Genomic DNA, 20,904 nt, shown 5'->3' with positions numbered 1-20,904 from the left:
AGTGACCTTGGAAAAGACTTTTTAGTCTGTGTCAACTTGATCAGACCCTCTAGACGAAACATGCAAGTTCAGCCAAACCGTGTTCAATGTCTGTTTGACAGCATTCAGGCCCAGCGTTCATTGCACTGGGAAATCTCAAAAGAGCTCTACCTACACTCACTCTCCTTTTCTACCACCCACACAAACGTGTTTGGGGGAGACGTCTGACATGTAAGCATGATATGCTGTTATATGGCAGTTCTGGCTTTGAACAAATTTGTAGATGACCGGAAAATGATGCTAAAGAGTAGGGGCCCGAATGTTTCTACCAGAATTGACTCATCATTTGAAATGTTCTGTTACATTCTGTTTTGCAGGGAAACAGAGCTCTGGCTCGGCCCATACCCATCTTCTCTTGAATTTACATATTTCTTTTAGGTGCTGCCCACTGGGATAATTGACCAATTTTAAATGGCCAGTACTTGTTTATGACTGTTGTGTAGAAGGATAGCATAGATTACTAATATGAGAACAACTAGGGGTGAGCAACAGTTCCTCTGCCAATCTTGCATGGACTCCCATCATTCAAAGTCTGCTTTGACAATTATCCAAGAAAGAAAGCAGCAACATGTGGCTCTTCCCAATGGGGGATTTCACTTGTCCATTTGGGTCCCTATGTTTACTTCATTTCAAAGAAACCATGACAACCATAGTTGTCTCTGTGTCTTCTCCCCTAAATGTTTCTGGGTTCCATCTGTTAGCTATTCACTGATAAAATCTATTTTTCTTTCTCCTCTTTCATTGTAAACAGAAGAAGAGTTATGTAAAAATTAAAATTCAAACATATTTGGCTTGGTAAATTATTGAATGGGGGGTCATAGAGAAGGCTCAGTGGGTAAAGGAACATGCTGCCAAGTCTGATGACCTGAGTTCAAGCCCCCATATCCAAAAGGTGGAAGAAGAGAACTAATCCTACAAGTTGTCCTTTGACATCCATACTTGTGCTCTGTCACGCGAATGCGTATACACACACACACACACACAAGTAATATGCATTTAATGTATACATTATATAGTATCTCCATATGTTTATTAATTTTTTGAGAGACTGTTTTATATAGCCTAGGATAACCTTGATCTCACCGTGTAGTAGAGGCTAGCCTTGAATCACTGAACCATCTACTGCCACCTCCCAAGTACTGGGACTAGTGGGTAACCATACTTGTATCCTCTTTCTTAATTTTCACTGACATATGAACATAGTCCCTTGTTTTCTTTGTCAGAAAGTTGTTGTGCAAAGTGTAGAGATGTATCACCACAGAGCAGAGACATTCCATTTCCACACCACATACTTTGTTTCTTGTCACCAAGGATATCTCCCTGTATTTCAGGGAGTATATGAGAACACAGGATCCTGAAAATGGATATGGCCACATTGGTATTGTGTCATTTCAGATGGACTTAACAGATAAGAGACAAGTCTCACACTTAAAATGTTCCACAGAAAACATGCAGGGTCCTTGTTAAAAAGCCAGAGGAAGAGCAGATGACAGGACTATTTTCTTGGGAATTGGCTGTGGTCACTACAATCCTTGCACTTCTCTGGTCCTAGTGGTCTTTAGAGTAGATGCACTTTTGACACCAGTGACTCCTTTCCACTGGGTTTTCCTTGTGCATACCCAGCTTATGCTCACTCTTGAAGGTTATGCCCATACAGTTCTGGTTTCTGGCTCAAGTGACTTTCCTGTATAGTCTTTCCTCTGAATGTGGGCAAACTATATTTTACTCACTTCAACTCTTCTCTCCTCAGTAGCCCCCTCCAATCAAATAACCTTTACTCCATCATGGTCAAAACTGCCATATCTTTCATTTTCTTGACTTTTCAAGATATCCTCAGGATGTATCCAGGTTCTGGCTATACAATGTAATTACAAGTTGTTTGGACTCTCCCTACTGTCTTCTTATCTCTCAATTTTGTGGGCACTGTTTTATTTCCTTTGCTGGGAATGTTAGCTTAATGATTCTCTACTTATCCTGCTAGACTCAGATTCTAACCATGTTCTCAGTGGAGTCTGTTCTAATCCTCTTGCAGGTAGTCAGATTGTCCTTGCACCTCATCCTCTCTTTGTAGGATATCATGTAGAGGGCAGAATTTGAGCTCACTATGTAGCTGAGGCTAGCCTTAAACTTCTGATTATTCTGCTGCCATCTCCCTCTGAGTGCTGGTATTAAGGGTGTCCAGATCCTCCTCCTTTCATTATACATTGTGTGTATGTGTGTTTCTTGTGCAATCACCAGGCTATACTCAAGCCTAGAATGGAGAGAGCAATGTAGCCCATTCCCCCAAATGGTCTCACTAGGTAACTGGGCAGGTTACATATTCCCTTGTGTGCACAGTCACATCTTTGGGAGCTGGAGTAACACATACAATGGTTTTTGGGCAGAATTCTACCTTCCAATCCTTTAGGATTCAGTGAAGGTTTATAAGTGGGACAATTTGTTCATTGTCCCTAGTATTCTGGATTATGTAGCATCTACAATACCATATGAATGGTCCATAGAGTTCTTCCTGAATTATCAGCTGCCTTTCCTGTTACTGTGCAATATGTTAGTCTAGTATGCTCTTAGCACCAGGAGCCTATAGAATGGCTCATATTATTTTTAGAATCTGTTTACCCATTTGTCTCCTGTATATTGAGTTCCTTGAAGATCAGGTGGTATCTTTTCTCCTATGCACAGTGCTTGGCAGAATCAGTGAATGAATTTATGGACTTGAATTCTGCTTGTATTTCTATTACCGAAGTTAATGACATATTAAGTACAATGTTCTGACTTAATTAAAAACCCGCCTATGAACATGAGAAAATGTGCTTGCATACCTACAAATGTATTTTAATTCTGATTGCTCTCCCACTTAAAATTAGGAGCAAGCCTGGGCAATACTTTTGGGTGTTGATGCCTTTAAATCGCTAAATTACATTTTAAGGCAGAAATACAGACCAAGCCTGATTAATTCATTTGATTGCTTTTTAAATCTTAGTGCAATAAGTATACCTATTGACATAACACTCATGTTCATAAAGCATATAGATTTAACAGGGAAGAAAATTAACTCATAGACAATGCAAACAAACAAGATCTGCACAGTTTTTCCCATCAGCACTTTGAGAGGAGGAAACTGTGCAACATGGCATAAACGGGGGTGGGGCTGTGTATGTTTCCTCTGGAACTGGAAGAACCCAGAGAGTTCTCTTGTCCTTGTGCACCTGCGACAGGTCCAGGAGAGGGAATGCTGGAGATTCTTTGGGTTTTGATAAATGATTTGGAGAATGGGTTGTGTTGCTAAGTACCCAAGTGCTCAGTTAAGTGCTCAAGAAGCCCCTTGGAGATCTAGATGCCTTACAAACACCAACAGTGCATTACAGTTTCAGGTTGGGTAGCAGGATTATCACGCTTCTTTTGGAGGTGAAAGTGCTTGGGGGAGGGGAGTCATTCTTCGGGCTATAGGCATTGACTCTTTGCCCGTGTTCTAGCAAATGGACTCCCATGTATGCCTATGCTAGCAAATGTAATTGAGCTCAGTGGATCCCAAGGTCAAACCAAACCAAATCAAACCAAACCAATCCCATCAAAGTATAGGAGGGGATGTACTGGGAAGAGGAAAGGGTTCAGAGGGCAGTGGGGGACGAAAATGACCACGATTCAGCATATACATGTATGAAATTGTCAAGGATAACAAAAATTTACTTACATCATGGACTATCTCCCTCCAAACTCCCAAAATAACAAAAAAGTTATTTCCTATGTAGAAAAATGGATGCGGTGGAGATTCTTATATTATTCAAATTAAGTCAGACTCATAAGCACAACAGTTTCAGCTGTGGAGCCTAGATTTTTATATGGAGAGGAAAAATCATGTATGTATTTATAACATGGAAACAGAAGAAAAGGTGTCTATGGGATTGAAGGGGACTAGTGGAACAGGTAGGATAGGAGGGCATGGAGAGGGACATGGTCAAAGTGTATTATGTACAAGAATGAAAATATCCCTGCAAAATCCAGTACCACATACAATAAATGTGCACCAATGTTTACAACATACTGAAAGAAATTTAGCTCATGATTAATTATGCATCTTGAGCATTTCTCAGAGAATTGCCTTTTCTCCCAAACTAAGCATTGCACGACTTTTAAAAAGTTGAATAGACACAGGAATCCATCATTTCCTGCTGACCAACTTCTTTCTTTCCTTCCTCACTGCCTTCCCTTGCCATCATGATGGTACCTCTTCACTGCCCCCTCTCCACCACCATGACAGTACCTCTTCCCTGTCCCCCCTTGCCAACATGGTGGCACCTCCTCACTGCCCACATTTGCTGTCATTGTAGTTCCTCCCCACGGCCCTCTCCACCATCATGGCTGTACCTCCTCACTGCACTCACTAGTCTACCCCTCAAGGACAGAGTATAAAAACACATTAAAATGTATCACACATGGACATGAATGGTCAGAAGAAAATTACCATCGCCTTCATCTTGGACCCGATTTTTAAATGGCACAAATTGAGTAACTTATCTCACCCTCAAATCCTTTGAATCTGAGGGTCTTAATCACTCTGTGGCAATACTGCTTTTTCTTTAGGTTAATTTAATAAAAGAAGGCGAAATTGCTCCTTGCTCCGTGTACATTTTAATTACATCTTTACATAAAATAGGTTGATGTAACATAGTCTTCTCTTCTGAATCAAGTGCAGATTTGATTTTAATGCAGACCATATTAGTTCATAAGAAATTACTGGAACACCAGAATGTTCATGAAAAAGATGTCATGTTGGTTTAGGGTAACTCTCAATTGCATTAGGCAATTTCACATTCAGTCCTTATTTTGATGTCTTATTATTCTGCTCTGTTTATTCCTGAGACTCACATAAGGTGCCACAGTAATAAAAATGCCATGAAACCATGCAATGATGAAATTATCTTTAGGTAAAAATCATTTGACGTGTGTAGAGGTAAATTGCACTGTTAAAATGTATATTGAGCAAGGGATTGACTAGGCTGCCTCTTGGATAATTTGGCAGCTGCTATCTTGGGTTGCTATGGGTCTTTTGGCTATGTGTCAGGAATCTCTGGAACACTTTAGGTTTTAGCTGAGGCATACACTCTGTGGCTCTAGTATGAGCTAATTTGTTTTCCCACATCACAGCGTTTATGTGTGTTTTTGTTTTGCTTCAGCAAACTGAGGAGAAAGCAATAATCCCTCTTTTCATTAGAAGGATGCATTTCTGCCTTCACCCAATTAGCCATTTTAATTTGAAGCTCTCAGCTCTGCCTGAGATAAGGTGGGAGATTGGCAGCAATTAAGAGCAAGGAAGGCTTTTAGAGGGCACAGTGAGCTGTTAGCATGAATCTCACTCCAAAGATCAAGAGTCAGAAGCCTGGTCCGCAAACCTGCAAATATTCATCAATCATAGATACATGGTTACTAAGGGACCTTCCTGCAAGGTGTCAGGCTGTAAGGCACACAGAACCAAAGTAGTCAGTGATGAATTCAAATCCCTGAGCACAGCTTGTTCTCAGCCATGAAGGATTCAAGAAGCTGGCATCTTTCCCACTCTGAAAAGCTTAAGCACATCAAGACTTGGACAGTTTAACACAGCTCCATTTATTCGTTCTTAGTGATCTCTTTCATCTTAACAGACCAAGGGAACTAACAGAGAAAAAATAAAATCTCTTAATTCTCGAAGCCTGGAAAGCTTATAAATTCCCAGCACTTTGTGATGCAATCTGTGTATGTGGAAGGATGGTTAAGGCATGTGGGCTTGGAGGGCTGCACATCCCATTTTGGCTTCCTACCACATTGCAAATGATGCAACACAGACACTTCCTACCCTGAGGACTCTTTATTCTGACCGATGACGAAGGTGAAAAAGTTTCTCTTTGAAATTTTGGAGTTGCATATTTTCTGGAATAATCATCCTCATTTTTTTCTAGGAACCACCAGAATTGAGATGTTTGTGATGAGTGATTGGACAAGTAAGATGTTTGTGATGGATAGGAGAAGTAAAATGCCTTTAATCCAAAGGAAAACTTGTTGACCTGAATAAGAAGTTATGTTTTGTTTTTAGTCTTTCTCTCTCTATAGCTCAGGCTGACTTTGAACTCATGATTTTCCAGCTTCAGCATCCCCAGTGCTAACATTGCAGGCATTACCACACCTGACTTAGTGTCAGTTCTGGAAAGCAAGCATGGCTGTGCTACCATAGAGAGGTCAGATAGCAAGTGCAGGGCGTGGCTTGCTTCCTCCTGCTTCGGTTTCCTTATTGGCACTTCATAATTGCAGGCGCTACTTTGGTATGAGCATTAGTAAGATATTAACCAGACGTAGCCTGGAGATATGGTACACAATCCTAGATCATAGAACTAAAGCAGACACCACAATGAAGTAGCCTACATAAATGTTTTTGGTTCTCAGTACATATAAACTTTGTTTACATAATTTATTGTAGTCTATGGATTGTGCAGCACAGTTATATATAAAAAACAATGTATATACCTGAGTTTTAAAGTACCATATTTAAAAATGTTCAGAGTCTTCAGTGACTATGTTAGAGGATCTTGCCTAGATGTTGGCATCTGATACTGGTTGTTAAACATTATCGAGTGACAGTAAAATTCCTTTTTAAAAGCAATTTTGTTCTTTGAAAATTTCATTCCTATAGAGTGCATTATGATTATTCCTCCCACCCTTTCTTATCTCCCTTCTACCCATGTCAACTTCCTTTCATTTCAACCAATCTCTTCTATAATCAAGAAGTGTGCTTTGGTGATCCATTGAGTTTAGCCTGGCCATCCAAGTGACTGTGGGTTAGGAACTATCCACGGGAGCCTGGTAGGATCACCAGGTGGGTAAGTGACTGACGATAATGGCTCCTCCCTCACCCAGAGTCTGTCAGAAGTCAACAGTTCAGCAGTAGGGGGTGGGTCCCATGAAACCCTTCTGCTTTATGACACTTAGGTGTGTCCCTTGTAGCACTAATCTCTCTAGAACTTTTATAATGAAGAGGTGCTGGATTTTATTAAAGGCCTTTTCTGCATCTAATTCTATGATCATGTGGTTTTTGTATCTCTGTTAATATGGTGGACTACATTTATCAATTTACATATACTGAACCATCCCTGCATCTCTGGCATGAAGACTGCTTGATCTTTTTGATGTGTTCTTGGGTTTGGTTTGTGAGTATTTTTATTGAGAATTTTTGCATCTATGTTCATAAGTGAAATTGGTTGGTAGTTCTCTTTCTTTGTTAGATTTTTGAGTCATTTGGTATTGGTAACAGTGGCTTAATAAAAAAATTGTGCAGTGTTGCTTTTGTTACTCTCTTGTGGAATAATTTGAGGAGTATCAGCATTAACTCTTCTTTGAGAGCCTATTAGAATTTTTCACCAAAATCGTCATGTGGCCCCAGGCTCTTTTTTTTTTTGGCTAAGAACCTTTTAATTTCTGCTTCTATTTCATCTGGGATTATAGGTCTGTTTAAATTGCTTACTTGACCTTTATTTAACTTTGGCAAGTGTTATGAATTAAGAAAATAATCTGTTTCTTTTAGATTTTCCAATTTGGTGGAGTATAGGTTTTTAAAGTACACACTACTATTCTTTGTATTTCCCTGGTTCTTATGTCTCTCCTTTCATTTCTAGTTTTATTAATTTGGATATTGTCTCTCTGGCTTTTAGTTAATTTGGATAATGGTTTGTTAATACCATTTTTTAAAAAGGAACTAGCTCTTCCTCTTCTTCCTTTGGTGTGTGTGTGTGTCCTTTAAACTCTGTAGTATATCTGACCAGGCCCTTCTGACTTTTAGAGTTTCCATTAAGAAGTCTAGTTTTATTCTAATAGTTCTGTCTTTATTTGTTACTTGATCTTTTCCCCTTGTAGTTTTTAATATTCTATGTTCTGTAATTTAGTGTTTTGATTTTTATGTGCCAAATATACTTTCTCTTCCTGACTAACCTATTTGGTATTCTGTATGCTTCTTGAACCATGATAGGCACCCCCTTCTTTAGATTGGTGAAATTTTCTTCTATGATTTTGTTTAAAACATTTTTTTGTGACTTTAACCTGAGTTTCTTTAAAGTCACTTGCAGAATTGGAGAATTTGACTTCTTTTATTATTTGAATCCCACTTTCTCTTTAATTTTTTGCTATAGGTAATAAAACATTGTTGAGAATTATATTTAATATGAGTGGAGAAACTGAGTTCCCGGGTCCTCTCCTAGGTGTTGGGGGGAATGCTCTCAGATTTTCCTCTATTTAGCATAATGCCCATGGGTTTGTTATAGATACTATATTGAGGTTCGTTCCTTCCATTCCTAGTTTCTATGGGGGGGGATTTTTTCATAAAAAACTTGAGCATTGTAAAAGAACTTTTCTGCAGCAATTGAAGTGATCATGTAATTTTTGTCCTTAAATCTCTTCATAGGTTAAATTATACTTTTTGTTTTGCATATGTTGATTTTGCATCCCTGGAATGAAACAAGCTTGGTTATGGTGTGTGATCTTCTTGATGTGTCTATGAATTCAACTTGTAAGAATTTTATTGATAAGTTTTATATCTTAGTAATACGAACAATATTTTGCATTCATTAGAGAAATTAGTCTATAAGTTTCCTTCTTTGCTGTGTCCTTATCTAATTTTAATATCCCAGTAATGCTGATTTCTTATAATGACTTCAGTAGCGTTCCCTAAAATATAATTATATCATCTCTCTCTGATTTCTCCCATGTCCCCACACTGTTCACTGCTTCGTCTCAAATTCATGGCTGTCTGTAACCATTTAGGGAGCTCATCTCCAGGGAAAATGAATGCGTTCTCAGCAGTTGTTAATTGCTTCTAGCTCGTCATCTAGATTCGAGACCTATGTGATTTCCCTCACCCCCATCCACGTTGCCATGTCAACTGGTGTTACTGTTCAGGTCTTGTTTAAGAAGTCATATTGATAAGACCTGCTATCTTTTATAGAGCAGTTTAAGGAGCATGGGTGTTACCTTCTTTAAAAGGTTGAGGAAATGGTCAGTGAATTCATCTGGTCTTGAGCTATTCTGTGTTGGGAGACTTTTAGTGCTGCACTTTCATTGAGTGCTATGGATTTAATTGTTTATCTCATCATTTTTGTTTTTGTATCTGTTTTTAATGTTTTTGGACATATACAATAAAAGTAAGATTGCTTGGTTATATATCAGAGCCATGGCTAATTAAAAAATTTTAAAACTAGACTAAGACCGAGGAATCTGTTGTGAGATTCTGGCTCCTAGAAATGACAGGGAAGCTACACTGATGATAGCTTAACTGCATGGCTCTTAAACAGGATCTGAAAAATGACACTAGTAGACATGCTATCACTTAAGGGGGAAATTTTACAGGGCCCCATCCCTAAAAGAACTACATATGAATATCAAAGATTACTGAGAGAGGAATTAGTCTTTCCCAGGGATGAGACCCCCTAATTGATTATCCAATTCAAAGTGGTGTTTCCCAAAACCATCCACATGTAAACAACACTCAACAGATTCATCAGGTTTTACTTACGTATTTATGAGTATATATAACAATAATGAAGAAAAGGGCCATGGTTTTGAGAAGCAAAGAGGGAGGCACAGAACTGACTAGAGGCAGGAAGGAGGAAGGAAGAATTGATTCAATTACATTTTAATTTAAAATAGATTTAAAAACAAAAATTTAAAATGTCTGTGACAATTTTACATGCATGTGTGCGTCTGCACATGCACACACACACACACATACACACACACACCCTTGGAAAGTATGTGTTCTGATAAAAGGTGATTTTTAAGTATCAATCAGATTCTACTGGATGATGGCTAAATTTTCAGTAGTTTTTTTTAATCTAATGTTCTATCAATGTTTAAACATTATCATCTTCAGCTGTGACTGCTTCTGTCTGTACTGTCTGGTCTATTATCTTTTGTGTCACATGTTTTGTAGCTCTACCTTTTGATACCTCCTCGGATTGCTATGCTTTCTTGGCAAAATTTGATCATTATATAGTAACCCTCTCTATACGTGGTTGACTTTGAAGTATATCTTATTTCAAATTAATGTAGGAGTTAGTGATTCTTCTTTGATTAATATTTGCATGATATCTCTCTTTATGTTATTTTATATTCAACATATGTCCATCATTGCCTTTGTAAGTATTTCTTTACAAGTGTTCCAAATGATATAACTTGTAGTTGGGAGTAAATTTAGAATTTTGGCTTTTAATATAATTTTATGTGTACAGTTTGATAATCATATATGGAGCTAGGGAAATAGCTCAGCATGTAGAGCACTTGTCTTGCAAATGTGTGGGCCTGAGATGATTCCCCAGAACCCACACGAACAATAAAAGCCCACATGATGGTGTATGTTTATAATCCCAATAGTGATGAAGTGGCAAAGGCAGAACTCTGGAGCTTTCTGTTGATCCAGCATGGCCTATTTGGTAAGTTCCAAGCCAGTGAGAGTCCCTGTATCAAAACCAATCAATCGACCAACCAACAAAACCTGAAGCCTCCAAAAAAATAAGAAATAGACAGAGCCAGTGTTGTTGATTTGCCAAGTTGAGTGGGTAAATAAACAGAATCTACTTTTGTCCCCCCCTTTAAACTTCTTAGCCTATAGTTGCCTTAAGCATCAGCTCAGGAGGCTTTTAGAGCCTCATCGGGACATGTTATAACTAATACTAAGGTATGCAACTTGAAAAGATCTGAAAGCGTTTGTTCAATGTGCCCCTTATTTAGTGAGCCCTTTTTTCCTGATTTTTAAATATTCTTTCTTCGATAACTCACTTTATTGTCAGAGAAGTTGTTAAGCCATGTTTAAAAGGTGGTTTTATGTCAAAACACAATTTCCTCCACCTGAACAGATCTTCAATTCATTGCTCCTCAAGGACATGTCTGCTGGTATAGGACTCTGGGTTGATATTCATTTCCTTTCAGCTCTTGGCACTTTCTTCTTGCTGCCATACTTTCTTTTTCTTTTCTTCTTTTCTTTCATGCTTTGCTCTGTGGAACTTTTCTTGTATGCATTTTTTATTTAAATTAGAAACAAGCTTCTTTTACATGTAAATTCCAGTGCTGTCTCCCTTCCTTCCTCCCCTGCCCCCCTGCCCCCCTACCTCATCCCTTTTCTGCTTGCCAGGGAGATCTTCAAAGTCCGTCATATCATTTGGAGCAAGGCCTAGACCCTCCCCCGTGTGTCTAGGCTGAGAGAGTATCCCTCTATGTGGATTGGGCTCCCAAAGTTCATTCGTGTATTAGGAATAAAAACTGATCCATTACCAGAGGCCCCATAGATTGCCCAGACCTCCAAACTGACATCCACATTCAGGGAGTCTGGAACAGTCTTATGCTGGTTTCTAAGCTATTAGTCTGGGGTCCTTGAATTCCCTGTCATAAGTTGTTTCTGTAGGTTTCTCCAGCCTGGTCTTGATCCCCTTTTCTCATTACTTCCTCTCTGCAACTCTGCCGTAGTTTCTTGATGAAAAAAAAATTAGTTCTTTTTTGAGTTGTTTTGCCTGAGTACGGGAGGCATTACTTCATGGAACTTTCAAATACTCCTTCTTTATCATTTATCCTAGGAAGTTAAAAAACGATTTATTTACTTGCTTTTTATTTATGTGAATGGGTATGTGCCTGACTGAGTTTATGTGCCACATGTGTGTAGGTGCCTATAAAGGTGCGGCTATGAACTACCTGATCTGGGTACTGGGCACTGAACCAGAATCCTCTGTCCTGCAGAATCCTCCTGGCTTAATTTTAAGATTTTTAATTATGATGCATTTTGATGTGGACTCTCATGTCTATTTTTTGTGTTCATGTGTGTTTCCTCATCTTGAATCTGTCAGTTTGTCTTTCCCAGAGTTTAAGAGATTTTTCAGCTTATTTCTTTATGTACATTTCCAGCTTTCCCCCTTGCTTTCCTTTCAGAACTGCAAAGATAAGCGCTAATCTTGTGTCCCGCAGGCCTGGGCTCTCTGTGTTTTGCTCTATTCTGTTTTCTCTGTTATAATTAGGATAATTTCTTCCCCCTCCCAAGCTTCTATTTGATAGATTATTTTCTTCATCTCTGTCACTTTTGATTTTCAGTGAGTTTTCAGGAACTAGATATTATATATTATTTTGTATGAAAATTTTCATCTATATTTGTTTTGTGTCTTCCAGATCTTTCTTGAAACTTGTTAGTTACCATGCTGATACTTTCTATTTCTTTAGTTCTTTTCAAGAGTGTTATTTTGAGCATCAGAAATGCAAAAATATCACATTTACTGTAATTCCTTCCCCACCTCCAAGAATCCCAGTCTGTTCATTGTTGTATCCATTGACTTTCCCCTTCCCTCCGTTCTTCCCTTCTCGTCTAGTCTGAGAGCTTCCTGAGTCCTGTTAGAATGGGTGAAGTTTTTAAACGGAAGCATGGACATATAACAACCATGCCTTAACATGTTTTAACTGACTTTATAACACCTCTCCAGCAATGGAAGGGAGGTATACAATTTTATCGCTGTCAATTAGGGGTAAACCTTGGCACCTCACTTTGCTTTTAATAGCATTCATTACTGGTGGGCAGGCATGGAAGCTCAACTTTCCATATTGTGTGCAATGATACTGAAGTGTGTGTGTGTGATTTCCTTCTTTGCTGGGCAACAATGGACATTGTGGACTATACCTTCTCTGTATTCATCTTGTCTTTGTCTAGCAGTGAGGAAGTCTATGCTCTCCGTCTCATGTCCTCTTTCTCTCTGAATGATGAGTCAGTCCACAAGGATAATGGCCCCGGCTCCCTATTTTACTTTGTTCATCAACATTCAGGCATGGATGCTTGAACACTTATATAGTCTTGTTAAGAGTGAGAGTCTAGGTTCTTCACTCAACCTCTACATGAGTGGAGATGGATTCATGGTCATCTCTTTGTCTTTTACCTTTTTAGTTTTTGTTGTGGTAAAAATAGGGTTATATACATTAACTGTTTTAGGTGTACAGTTCACTAGCATTAAACACACCCATATATGCCTCCAGAAAATTTTATCTTCCCAAAGGAAAACTCTGAATGAGAACCATGTTCTCTCCTCCTCCCAGCACTAGGCAACCACGCTTCTGTTCTCTGCCTTGGAGTGAGATTGCTCTGGATACTTCATAAAATAGAATGTGCAATATTTTCCTTTGTGTTTGGCTCATTCACTGAACACATTGTTTACAAGTGCTATCCATATAGTGGCATGGGTCAGAATTTTCATTTGTTTTAAAGTTGAATATATATCACCACGTATATATATTACATTTCTTGCTTGGTAGGGTTGCTTGTACCTTTTGACTAATGTGAATACTACTACTGTTAACAACTTGGTGGAAAAGTATCTACTTTATTCCCTGCTTCATTTCTTTTATATAAATACATAAATTATATACACCCACAACTGGAGTTTCTGGATCCATTTTTAATTTTCTGATGGACCATGGTACTGTTTTCACAATGGGGATACTAATTTACATTCCCATCTGCAAAGCATAAAGTCTCCAGTTTCTTTCCATTTTTAATAAACGCTTTTCTCTCTCACACACACATGCACATACATTCTTCCTAAAAGAAACCATGTGATAGCCGTGAAGTGGTATCTTATAGTTTGATTGGCAGGGCCCTAACCATCATGTTAAGCATACTTTTATGTTTTTTTGTTTTGTTTTCAGTATGTAAACATTTTATTTTAATGTCCAGAGTGTGGAATGAAGGGTGGGTACTCCCTCCTGTCCTGTTTCACAGGTTCTCGATGGGAAGACGTCATTCAAGTCATCAATGGTCATTTGATCAAAGGAGATGATGTTCTTAATTTTCTCCAGGGGCTTCTCATTTTCCTGGATCCTGACCTTGGATTCATACACGAGCTCAGCATAGTTCTTCACATCTTCCTTGTCCTCATTGTCCACCAGAGCTGTGCATTTATCCTCGGGCACTGGAATCTTCAAGGCATTTCAGAACCATCCACCAAGCCAGCCTTGGCCACATTGGCCTTGTAATAAGCCCAGTCACTCGCTGGTGGTTTCTCACGCAGATTAGCCAACCTGGTGTGGGAGGTCTCATTCTAAGACTTTAGGGTGTTTTCTGTTGTCTTTTGGTTTTGGGGTATGATCTCCACAAAAGACACCCAATCAATGGTTTTTAGAGCAAATTTACACCCGGCCATCTTGGGGTTCTTCACCGACCTGGCTATGTGATTTTTATTCTAAAGAAGTTGGAAAATGCCACCTACACAGGTTGGATTCTTTGTTTTGTTGACCATCTACTCAAGGAGAGATGGGAAAATGTTAACATGGATTAGACTTAAAATTTGTGTCAACAGACTATGGACACCCCCATGGAGGGCCTCACCCTCCCTGGGGAAATGAGGGGATATTGGGGGGGTTGGTGGGAGGGCATGGGAGGAGGGGAGGGAAATAGAGAGGGACCTGGAATTGACATGTGAAGCAACCTTGTTTCTAATTTAAATCTAAATTTAAAATAAAAAGAAAATTAATAGCTACACTCATTACAGAATTGGATGTTTAACATAATTAGATACATCTACCATGGTCTTAATAGTGTGGTAGAAGTTATATTTGGTCCTCGTGCAAAATAAAGAAGTCTGGGAAATAAATAGAATGTGGACATTTTTCACTGAGGATTGCAACACTTGTTAATTGTGCATTGGAATGCCGTGACTTATTTTGGAGTTTAACAAGTACATTTTGAAATACATTCTAAATATTGAAAGACATTCTTTTTCATTAAACCTCTCCATTTTGTGATATTAAGAAAATTGTGTCATGTCTGAGGCTGCTACGTTGTAAATAGCCTCTGAATTGAAGACAGTCTTCCAGTATTCAAAACTGTTATCAAGTCCCATGAAGACGTCAGGCTTGTACTGATGAATGAGTGAAGTTCTAGCACACATCTGTGTTGTTTTCCTTCGACTTCTGAGTGCAAACAAAAATGCCAGTCAACATCAGTATCAGGGCTGCATTCGTGACAACAGTGACTTGGTGGTTTCTTTGCTAAATTATATGCTAACCAGGCATTTAGGTTTTTTGTTTGTTTTTTTTTAGACAGGGTGTCACTGTGTAGCCCTGCCTGACCTGGAACTCTGTAGACAAGGGTGGCCTTGAACTCACAGAGATCTGCCTGCCTCTGCCTCCAAAGTGCTGGGATCAAAGGCGTGTGCCACTGCCACCACTACCCAGCTGGCATTTAGTTTTTTTCATTTATTTATTTATAAGTTTAAATTTAGATTAGAAACAAGGTTGCTTCACGAGTCAGTTCCAGGTCACTCTCCCTTTCCCTCCCCTCCTCCCGTGCCCTCCCCCTAACCCCCCCATTATCCCCTCATTTCCCCAGGGAGGGTGAGGCCCTCCATGGGGGTGTCCATAGTCTGTCATTTCATCCAGGGCAGGGCCTAGACCCTCCCCCAAGAGTTCAGGGTGAGAGTGCATCTCATATTGTTGGATGGGAGTCCAAAGTCCATGTGTATACTCGGGATAAATACTGATCTACTGCCCAAGGGTCAATAGATTACTTAGGCCTCCTCACTGACACCCACATTCAGGGGGTCTTGATCAGTCCCGTGCTGGATTCCCAGGCATCAGCCTGGGATTCAAGAGTTAACCCTTGTCAGGTCAGCTGTTTCTGGGGATAAACCATTTAGTTTTTTATCTCTCTGTCAAATAATGATTGGACTGGAATTATAGGTTAGGAACTATTACACAAATTGGGTAAAAATAAGCTAAGGCATTCTATGAGAATCCAATTCTATACAGAGTTATCACAGTGCATTCTATCTTTCATAAGTTATGAATCACGTGCTATGATCCTTTATATCAATAAAATTTATAAGTTATACATAACTCCCCTAGTCCTATGCCCCAGAAGATTCACTTCAAGAAAAGTCTGAAGTGAGTGGCCTCTCTTGATGCCGCTTTGATCTTGAGCCTTCCTGTATAGATTTTAAATGTAACTCATCAGTTGACCAGCAGGTGCCACTGTGGTGTAGGGTCACAGTCAGAAGGGATCCAGGCTAATGGAGAAATGATTGGAGTTGCATTGCTTCAAAGTAAGTTAAGCATCTCCCACATTCACTTGGAAAACATGCCACACCCATGTACTATGAAAATAGACATCAAAGTGACAGAGGCATAATAAATTTGTTTTGCTTGGTGATGCTAGGTTTTGAACATAGGGCCAATCTTACACATGCCGGGCAAGGGCTCTACCACTGAGTTTTAATCCAAGCCCTTCTTGGTGTTTTTATTTGGAGACGCCATCTTACTAAGTTGCCCAGGATGTCATTGAACTTGTGATTCTCTGACTTCTACCTCTCCAGTACTTAGGGGTGCAGTTCCATACCTTTGGGCCAGATGTGTATTTTAAACTCTTTTAATTGCATTCAGAAAACAAAATTGCTGTCTGTTTAGCTCTGGAACTGTACATGGCCTGGTTATTCAAGCCGTGATTTACTGACCAGCATGTAACCAATGACCAGAAAGCATGTTAGAAATAAAACATTGTGGACTCTGCCTCAGACCTGAGCATAGATAAGAACTTGCCTTTTAAAATGGTACAGGAGGCAAATATGAGAATAACTAGTATAACTGACCTATGTGTTGACAATTACAGTGAAACGATGAATAAGATTTTTAGAAAAGCAACTTTCAGCCTTGTTGGTCATCAAAAGTTAGTTGAAAAGGGAGGTGTACTTCCAAGGCAGGTGTGAGTATACTTTACTGACAAAGAATTGCTAAACCCTCCCCTTCCTCCTTCCTTCTATACTTCCTTCTCTCCTTCAGCAGTCTCTTCTATCACGTGTACTCGCCACCCTGTGACTTAACAACTCAGCCTTCTTGAAACTTCAGCCTGATGGATGCAGTCCACTGCTGAACCTGGCTTCTGGGTGTGCTGTGGACACAGACCTAGGTCTGTGCTGGCACTCACAAGGGCTCTTTGGTAACAGCTGTCCTGCTTCCCAGCCTCACTTCCCGCACACTTCCTCCATGTCCATTTATCAAATGCCCCCTTCTCTCTCTCAATTCTTGGCCTTTGTCTATTCTGTTTCCTGTCCTGGGAATGCTGTAACTTCTACTAATGTATGGATAGGTTTTTTTTGTCTGTTTGTTTTTATGAGTCTGTGAAGCCCTTTCTAAAGCCCACAGATGCATTCTCCCTACCTTCCTTCTGTGCAATTTTGCACTATGCATTTCCTTCTATCTTCCTTCCCTGCATTTTTGTTTTACAGCTCTTCTGTTGGTGATTACATACTTTTATGCCTTACTTCCTTAGGATACTGTAGAGGAAGGCAGTGGGCGTGTCTGTTCATCCACAGATATTGTCACAACTGTCAGCTTCCTGGGTGGTCTGATGCCTATTTCCCAGGGACCCTGTTTCCACCTCTTCTGACCACTCCCGTCCTCACTCCTTTCATTCACTTTGTTTGTCTTTTTGTCTCTCCATACTCTGTGTAAGTCCATCCTGCGTGGGGCTTGGCTGATTCTTCTCTGTAGGTCCTGTCCTCACTTCCTGGGCCAACTCCCTGTCATATATTAGAGGCAGACCTCTTGGGAAGTTCAGCAGCTAGCCTTGGCTTAAGTCCATTTTCCCTACTTTTCAGTGGATCGTTTTCTTGCTCACTTGAGTTGACAGCAGGTGAGCTGTTATCAACATAGTACAAATACGTGATTCTGGTAGTCTTCTGTCCCTAAAGTGTAGGTTTCCGGGTTGACCTCTACATGAATTCATCCTATGAGATGACTCACACAAAAGATGCCTGTTGTGTAGTGAAGTGTTGTGCCTATTATGGAGTGAATGAGTTCCCTTCAGGCTATGGGAAATAATGGTCTGGGGCAAAGGATGTTTAGATGAAGGGAGAGGGATTTAATGTTGGTAAGAGTTATTTGTAATTTGTTGGCTTATCAGTCCAACAGCTCAGACCCCTTCCTTTCCCAGTGCTCATGCATCAACATAATTGATGCAGGGGAGAATGAAACCAGCAAGCCAACTTCTTTTTTCTTCCATAAAACAAATGTGTTGCTTAGATAATAAATGTGTGGCTTCCCTCTTCCCTTCTGGGGAGTCTCCTGTCTCTGTTTTCCATTTCCAGGCAAGAGCATGCTGGGATTGTAGACAGGGGCTACTGTATCTGTCTTGACAATGGGTCATGTAAAGCACTTTATGCATGGAGCCATTTCTCCAGTCCTATATTCATTGTCAGCACCCTGGTGACAAAGAGCATTTGGAATGCAGCAAACATTTAAGGAACCATAATTCCCTATCCATTTCCACCTTGCCTTACCCCAAGGCATCTTCCTTCTCTAGATGCTCCCTCCTTCTCTCATCTCTCCTCCCTAGTATAAAGCATCTTCTGGCAGAGGTGAATGAGAAGGTAAAATGAATCATTATTCTTTTGTTCCCCCCTTCAGCTATGAATTTGCTTAAGTGAATCTCTGGATGGAAAGCAACTAAAAACCACTCTGAAGAGGAAAGGTCCATTTATAAAAATAACCATGGCCTATTACTGCATCAGTGGATGCCTAGAAACATATTAAATTTTGCCAGAACGCTTCATTATGAGTTCTCATAATTCTTGGCTGTCCATATTTGCTTAAGAGTGAAATGCAAGTTCAGGGATTGGGGAGTGGCATTGTTTGGAACACTGGGGACTCCAAGTCAGATCTTGTGATGAATGGGAAAATGGATTAATTTTCTTTTGCAATGTTAGGTAATGTGTCTCAGAAGTAATATTTGCGAGTCCAGTGTTATAATAAGGAGAGAAGAAACATGAAGCAGGAGAGACTCTTACTTCTCCAGACCTAAACAAGGACACCAGAATTTCTTATAACAGACCTTGTGAAAAAACAGCTTTCACCCCCGAAAATGTGGTTGTTGCTCTGCTTTCCCCAACTGTGATGGAAAATCATCTAAATGCCCTGGGACAGTTCATGTTTGTGTTTGTTTGTTTTTGGTTTTATTTTTTGAGACAGGGTTTCTTTGTATAGTCTTGTCTGTCCTGAACTTGTTCTATAGACCAGGCTGGCCTGTAACTCACAGAGATCCACCTGTCTCTGCCTCTGCCTCTGCCGGGATTAAAGGTATGCACCACCATACCTGACCATTTTTTAAATAGAAAACTTTGATCAGTCAAGGGGTGTACAGAAGCTTCTCCATCTGTCTCATTCTTATTTCTAAACTTTTTTCCCTACCTGACTCCTTGAGATAGGAGAGGAAATGAATCAGTTGGAATATACAGGCACATTCTCACATTGTGTCCCTCCTGGGTCAAATTCTGCCTCTACCTCTGTATGATATGTTTTTTTGGGAAAACAGAAGACAACGTTGCATATAATTCCTAGGTATGAAATATACAGTTTAACAGTCTATGGAGAATATATTTTGGCATTCTGTCAAAATGATTCTCTGAGCATTCTATAAGATACAGAAAAGTCACATGGAATACCAGAATAGGCAATGTGTGAGTGATTGGATTTTAAAACATGAACGAAAAAGTGCATGGAGGTCATTTCTCATGGTCTGTCCAGTAGCACTAATTCCTCAGGAACTACCCCTCCCTTCCCCTCAAGCCTCTGCAGGCGCTGCTTTGTCATATGTTGGGATCTAATGTGGCCACCACAGTCCTTACAGCCTATGTTCTCTGTCTGCTATGGTCATTGGTGGGTACAAAGGTCACCAGGGAATGAAGAATATGGCTTCTATTTCTCTACCAAGGAGAACTTTGGGCCATGGTCAGTTTTTTAGATCAGGCATTTTTCAATACCCTAAGGTGACAATACACGTAGGTACCCATGGGATGAAAGATAATGCCAACTGACCCAATATTTCCTCCCTAGGCCTGTTTCTGAAGGCCACTCTCCATCATATATGTCTGGAGCCACCTTCACGTGGAGAACTCCTTGTGCAATCTTTGGCTGCTTGCCTCTCTTGCTTTCCTCTTCAATCTAGAATTCAGAAAAGATGAACTCTATGAAAGCAGGAGAAAAGGTTCCATCCACCCTGGGCTCTAAGTAGATGGGGGTAAATGAGGACATACCACTGGGGCCTAGGGGAAATATTTCATTAACCCCAAATAACTTTAAGGTCATCAGCTATCGCTACAAAAGCAACCCTTCTCTAACAGCCTGCCCTGGAAATCTATTTCACCAAGAAACATGCTAACTGCCTTGAATGAGTTTATTAACCTTGGATTCACTGGAGAGATATGAGAACAGAACCATCAACTTTCCTGGAAAGGAATAAAAGACTGAGAAGTTATTTATACTGCTGGCTGTCACCTGCAGCAGGCCGTTAAGACTACCCTATGAGTGGCCTCTGCTTATTAATAGAAGGAGTGAAGGCAGAGGAATGGAGTTAATGTTGCAATGAGACATGACATAGCCTCTCGTTTCCAGGATTGGCCTGAAATGAATTAAAGCCAAATTATACCAACAAATCTGTCATGCTGCCCTGAAAACAGGAAGTCTGGGCTGAGCCAACATTAGTCACGGCGCACACTGGCAAACTCTACCAGATTAGGGAATGAGAAATGTGCTTCATCTGCAAAAATTAACTTTTGGAATTTGTAGAGTGTTTTCCATTACCCACTCTCTACTCTCCAAAGGCCAGTCATCAAATGTGCTTGGCTTGCTTCTGCTTCTGCGGCACCATTAAGTGTATGAATTTGTATGAGAAATGGAATCCCAGCTAGCTGTGTGCCCTTGGATAAATGACCTCATCTTTCTGGGCCTGGATTTCTTCTGAAAAATGAGGAGCTTGGCATCTCACGATGCTGGGGTTTTCCTTTAGCTTCGTTGGGGATTAGGGAAGCATATAGCAGACACTGATTGCACGCCCAC

The 20,904-nt window shown here is 40.0% G+C and overlaps 1 pseudogene; it reads right to left on the bottom strand.

Moving 5' to 3' along the window:
• Window positions 1-13,737: 13,737 nt before the first annotated feature.
• On the bottom strand, window positions 13,738-14,219 carry LOC101841775 (annotated as a pseudogene).
• Window positions 14,220-20,904: the final 6,685 nt, after the last annotated feature.

This window comes from Mesocricetus auratus, unplaced genomic scaffold, assembly GCF_017639785.1.
Source record: "Mesocricetus auratus isolate SY011 unplaced genomic scaffold, BCM_Maur_2.0 Super-Scaffold_100026, whole genome shotgun sequence".
Classification (NCBI taxonomy): Eukaryota; Metazoa; Chordata; class Mammalia; order Rodentia; family Cricetidae; genus Mesocricetus; species Mesocricetus auratus.
Note: the sequence above shows the minus strand (reverse complement) of the source record. Positions and strands in the feature narration are given on the sequence as shown.